Source organism: Carlito syrichta, unplaced genomic scaffold, assembly GCF_000164805.1.
Source record: "Carlito syrichta isolate Samal-C Ts95f unplaced genomic scaffold, Tarsius_syrichta-2.0.1 Scaffold312120, whole genome shotgun sequence".
In the NCBI taxonomy this organism is placed as follows: Eukaryota; Metazoa; Chordata; class Mammalia; order Primates; family Tarsiidae; genus Carlito; species Carlito syrichta.
The window spans coordinates 501,804-508,087 of NW_007256216.1; positions in this window are offsets into that span (position 1 = coordinate 501,804).

The window sequence follows — 6,284 nt, forward strand, 5'->3', positions numbered from 1 at the left end:
GGGAGGTAGGGAGCACTAGCAGAGCGATGAGGACCTGAACTCGGTGGTGGCCAGTGCGTGTGGTGAACCCAGTTGGGGTCCTCAGCCCTGATAAGCAAAGGTCGCTTGAACAGGCAGGTGATTGGCTGGTGTTGCTGACAAAGGGTGGGTGTCTGGGTGGACTGTGGCTGGAGGGTGCGACAATGGCCTCGATGGCGTCAGGGGCAACCCCGGTAAGCCCTAGGCAGCCCACAGGCTTGGGAGAAGGAAGGAGGGCAAGAATTTGGGGTGTGACATCTCCAGGCCCAGACCCTGGGATTGGGGTGAGGTGGAAGAAGAGAGGGAAGATTCCAAAAGACTTTTGGATGTGAATTCAGCAGGAAAATGGAGGGAATACATTATAATTACCTCGGACTTGCCAATGGATTTATTATGCCCCATGTTTTTGTTTTTCTTTTATTTCTTTCAAATAATTTTGCGTCCCCATTACATGTAGGGGATAGCATTTTGAAGGGCAGAAGAGTCGCACCACTCCGCTGAGCAGGACTTTAAAAGGTTTTATAAGAAAGCCCATCGGGAAGAAAAGATGCAGAGATGGATGGGTGAGTGGATGGGCGAGTGGAACAGATGTCTCACCATCTTGGAGAAGGGTTGCCTCCTCTCTCCTGCAGGGGATTTGCTGCTGCTGCTGCCCAGGAGGGATGGCTACGGAGGAGCCTTCACCTCATCCCAAAAGGGCATTATGGGGTAAGATGACTGCCTTGAACTTCCCAGCACCCTCGGCGTTTTTGTTTGTTTTCACTGGAATAATTATACATTTTAATGCCTGATCAAAAACCAGCACACTCCCCCCCACACTTGCTCTTTTGTTTTTGTTTTTGTTTGAGTCAGAGTCTCACCCCATGGCCCAGGCTTCCAAGTAGCTGGAACTATAGGCATGCGCTACCACACCCAGCTAATTTTTGATTTATTGTAGAGATGAGGTCTCACCAAGTTATCTGGGCTGGTCTCGAACCCGCAGGCTCAGGCAGTCCTCTTGCCTTGGCCTCCCAAAGTGCTGGGATTACAGGCTGAGCCACCGAACCCAGCCTGCTCTCCTTTTCAGGGTTTTGATGTTACATTGGGAACAGGTTTCTGGTTATCTTTTGTAAGCTGGTCACACCGATTCTTCCTTCTTTCATTTTCTGGGGCACTTCGCGACTAACTAGTATAACTAGTCTGAGGCTGGTTCTCAGTTTTTCCCTGTGTGTCAGTCCTGTCTTCTCCTGACGAAGGTACCTACTGTACTGGGGGCCTCAGATGTCCCTAGGAACTGGTGTTGGGGCTTCCTGCAAGAAGAGAAAGACTCCACAGGCTGACTGGTTGTTGGTGAGAGAAAGACTTCCCTTGGTCTGGGTTGGGCCAGAACTCTGGTGGTTGTGGCATCTTTGAGGAAGTCTCTGATGATTGCTGCTTCTTGGAGCTGTTTTGGGGGACAGGGCTGGTTGAAGAGTCTCTCCCTTTCTTGGTGTCCTTGTCCTAAAACATGTCTCAAGTTGGGAGTGCCCGCAGGGAAGGTCCTGTGGTGAGAGTTCTTTGAACATCCTGCGTTGTGGGTGAGAATTCATGGGCGTTCTTGTTTAGAATGCAATCTTGACTTTTAGGAGGATTTTCTTGTTTTTTCAATTTTTTATAAGGTCTTGGATTTTTGACTTTTCAGGGAAAGATTTTGCTACTTTATTTTTTGTTCTTTTCTCTGTTAAATAAACTGGTTTTGAAGATGTCATGTTTGCTAGTAACCTTCACGAAGGTTCTGCAGATTTTTACGTTGGTTTTCCCTGAGAGCATTGGTTCCATGAAGTAAATAAGTGCTGTCTTTCAATATAGTAGTTGTTCTTCTAAGTGTACCCGTTTTTCCCCTTTATTTCAATAGCTTTAGGGGGTATAAGTGGTTTTTGGTTACAGGATTGCATTGTGCAGTGGCAAAGAAGTCTGGGCTTTAAGTAGACCCATCCCTCCCACCTGTGTACATTGTACATGACAGGTAATTTTTTGTCCCTCCTCCTTCTCCTCTCCCCCTTCTGAGTCTCCAGTGTCCATTCTACTCTTCTCTATCGATATCAAAGTCGTTCTTCTAGTTCCTGCTTGCTGACACTCTCCTCCAGTGTCGTTTGGAAGGCTGCATCTTGCTTACCCATTTCTTTCCTTTCCAGAATCACTTTGCTTTGCAAAGCTGTAATTTTCTGCTAAAGGTCTTCATGGATGGTTTGTTTAGATGCACATTTCTATTTTCAAGAGAGTGTTGGCCTTGTGCAGTGAATAGTTGCCTTCTTTCAATGCTTTACTTGTTCTTCTAGGTGTGCCTGTCTGACACAACCTCTCTGTTTTGCCTGGAAGTATTCTGTGTGTTTTCCTACCACGATTAACAAAGACTTGGTGAAAATCATCTGCCGTCTGACTTGTCAGATGTCTCATCACTCTGCTGGCTTGCTGGCACCTCTCATGGCATAATGTGCTCTTTCAGAAGTGCATTTTCTTGTGTCTTGCAAAAAAGGACTTAGAGGACTCTGAGATTGCTCACAGCGTTTGATCAAGTCATTAAAGTCAGTGTGTTGCCTTCTCTGTTGTTCCTTTTCCTGTAGGAGTTCCAAAGCTTTGTCTGTTCTTCCTGAACCCGACAGAAGTCAGATCTGCGTGTCTCTCCTCTACATTTAAGTTCTTTAAAGCTCTTCTTTCTTTGGAAAGTCTTATTAAGTCTCATGTAAAGTCTTCTAATATTTCACATCATCTCTATTTTCTCTTGTTCCTGTGGTTCCAAATTAACAAGCAGATCCCCTACTGGAATTTAATATGACTTATTCAAGCCCAGACACTTCCTGAGACTGATTCCTGTTTTGAACCCTGATGACCTCAAAGAATGTCCTTGAACTTTTGGTCTTTCGTCCAAAATCTGACAGTGTATTTAGAATGTTTTCCATTCCTTCAGACACATTTTGAGAAATCAGTTCATTCAGTATTTAGGTTAGGAAGGAAAATTGTCTCTTTACCTTTCAGCTGAAGCCCAGGCACTAGGGTCTGCAAAGAGTTGGGGGGAGGTGTCATTGGGGGCAGCCCCTTAGACTGGTGAAGAGAACATAGGCCCCACCTCTGGCTCCGTTTTGGCTGGCCTCTGTTCTAGGCACTCTCCTCCACTAAAGAGTGTTTCTCCTTGGCCTGAGGGGCAATGGCCACAGAAGAGTCTAGGGGTAGGGAGGGGTATCCTGTGTCCCCAGCCTTTCTTCCTATAAGCTGTGGTCTCCAGCAGGAAGTAACAAAGGCTGTGGTCACTGCAGTGCCCCCAGATAGTGGGTGAAGGGTGCATTGTTCCCCCTTGGTACCTCCTTGGCTGTGCCCTCTCTGTGGCATTCTGCGTTTCTCCTCTGTGCAGTGAGGCAGTTCTAGGGGGTACCAACTCCTCCAGGGTCCCTGGGCCTGATGAGTTGGACCCACAGGCACAGAGCAGTGGTGACATCCACAAGGTTGGAGGTCACAAGGCTGGGGCTGGTGGGATCAGGGACACACAGGGAAGGTAGGTGGTGAACCAGGAAAGTTTCTTTTCTGCAAAATGGAAGCCTGAAACATTAGTTTTGTCTGCAGATCTACTATAGTCTTCAGCATGTGTTTTTTCCCCAGGGACCACTCCCCAAGTCTCAACAGCAGAGGAACATATTGGCTGTGTACATTTTTTTTTTTGAGTTGGAGTCTCACTCTGTCGCCCAGACTGGAGTGCAGTGGCCACTCCCGGCCACTGCAGCCTTGACCTGCTGGACTCCGGCGATCCTTCCGCCTCAGCCTTCCACGTAGCTGTAACTACAGGCGCGCGCTACCATGCTCGGCTAATTTTTGATTTATTGTAGAGATGAGGTTTGCCCAGGCGGGTCTCGAACCCGTGGGCTCAGGCAATCCACTCACCTTAGCCTTCCAAAGGCGCAGGATTGGCTGTGTTCTTACATGATCAAAAACATTGAAAGGGTGCCTTTAGCCTTGAGGGCTGACTGGACTGGGTATAAAATCCTAGGGTTAGGGTGTTCTTTCTTGAGGGCACTGTAGTTAATCCTCTCCTTGTGTTAACTGTTGCTGTGGAGAAGTCTGAGCTGTCTGGTATTCACCCCCTTAGCAAGGGCTTGATACAGGCTACCCGACCTATTCTTGCCTAGTTTCCAAGCCCAGTGCCTGTTCTTGGCTATTTCTTTGTGGAGGCAGTGTGGGTTCTGAAGCTGGATGAGCTGGGTTCAAAGCCTTCTGAGTCCATCTCTTACTGATAGTGTGGGTTTGGGATTTTAACATCTCTGTGGTTCCATTTCCTTGTCTACCACGTGGGGGTAGTAACCTCATGGACTCTGTAAGGTCCAATGGGATGATGCGTGTAAAGGGCTTAGGACAAGGCCTGGGACATAGTAAGTGCTCAGCAACTCGTAGAAAGACATTACTATTACCACCCTTAAAGCCAATCACACAAGAAACATATATATGCCTGCCAAAATTTGTTACATATTCCAGATATTAAGGGAACCAGCCAAGGAAAAATCTGGGTTTCTTTTAGAGCCTTGTTAGTATTGAGTTTCCACGGGAAGAAGGAATCCTGGACAAAGTTGTTTTGGGTTGAATGGCTGGTTTTACAACCTTGCAGAACTGTGGTTTCTTCATCGAGTACTTGCAGTTTGGGCCTATGTTATAAAAACCCGGAGTCAGCATGCAGAAATGCTGCGTGTGTGTAATAATCCTGACTGTGCAGTCACAAAGTTCCATATTTTGGGGGGAGTTTTACTTTCTCACTAATTCAAATTCCAGATTAATTCTTCCCAGTGTGCTCCCTGCAAAAAAAAAAAGACAAAAAAACCCAAAAAACCCCAGCTTCTTGAGACGTAATTCACATATACTATTCACCCATTCACATGTGCAATTGAATTTTTTTATGTGTATTCACAGTGTTGTGTAACATCACTGCAATCAATTTTAGGACATTTTCATCAATTCCCAAAGAAACCCCATGCCCATAAGCAGTCACTCATTACTGACCTCCATTTAAGCCTTAGGTAACCACAAATCTACTTTCTGTTTGTAGATTTACCTTTTATATATATATATATATATCTCAATATTTTAAATTTTGATATTGTGGGGTACAGTTAAGGGTTAGGTATACAAATATGCTTCGTTCAGGCACCCTTGTTGATAAGGGGTGTTTCCCCATCCCCAGACAGATATTACTACCATTAATCCCACCTCCTTTCCCCCCCTATGGTTTCCCACCACTATCAGTCCTTTTTTTATAGTATTACGATGGATGTTCAAGGTCCACTATATGAGTGAGAACATGTGATACTCAGATCTTTGTTTCTGTGAGAGGTCACTCAGTATTATAGACTCTAGTTCCATCCAGGTTGCTGCGAAATTCATGATTTTGTTCTTTTTTATGGCTGCATAGTATTCCATCGTGTATATGTATCACATTTTTTTAATCCAGTCCTCTTTTGATGGAGAGCATGGTTGATTCCAGGTTCTTGCTATTGTGAACAATGCTGCAACAAACATACGTATGCAGGTATCTTTTTTATGGAGTGATTTGAGTTCTTCAGGGTATATTCCCAGTAGGGGGATTGCAGGGTCATATGGGAGGTCAATATTTAGAGCTTTTAGGAATCGCCAAACTGTTTTCCACAGAGGTTGCACTAGTTTGCACTCCCACCAACAGTGTAGAAGTATTCCCTTTTCGCCACACCCTCTCCAGCAACTGTTATTTTTTGAGTTATTGATAATTGCCATTCTGACTGGAATTAGGTGGTATCTCAGTGTGGTTTTGATTTGCATCTCCTTGATGATTAGTGAGGTTGAACATTTCTTCATGTCTGTTGGCTGCTCGGATGTCTTCCTTTGAGAAGTGTCTGTTCATAACTTTTGCCCATTTTATAATGGGTTGTTTGTTTGTTTCTTTTCAGATGTTTGAGTTCCTTGTAGATCCAAGGTGTTAACCCTTTGTTGGACCTGGAGTTGGCAAATACATTTTCCCAGTCTGTGGGCTGTCTCCCTGCTCTCTTGATGGTTTCTTTGGCTTTGCAGAAGCTTGTCAGTTTAATGAGGTCCCACTTGTCTATCTTATCTCTTATGGCCTGTGGGTTTTGGGTTTTGTTCAGGAATTGGATGCCAGTTCCAATTTCCATAAGGGTATGTCCTGCATTTTCTAAGGTTCTTATGGTTTGAGGTTTTACATTTAGGTCTCTAATCCATTTAGAGTTAATTTTTGTGTATGGGAATAGATAGGGATCTTGTTTGAGTCTTCTGCATGT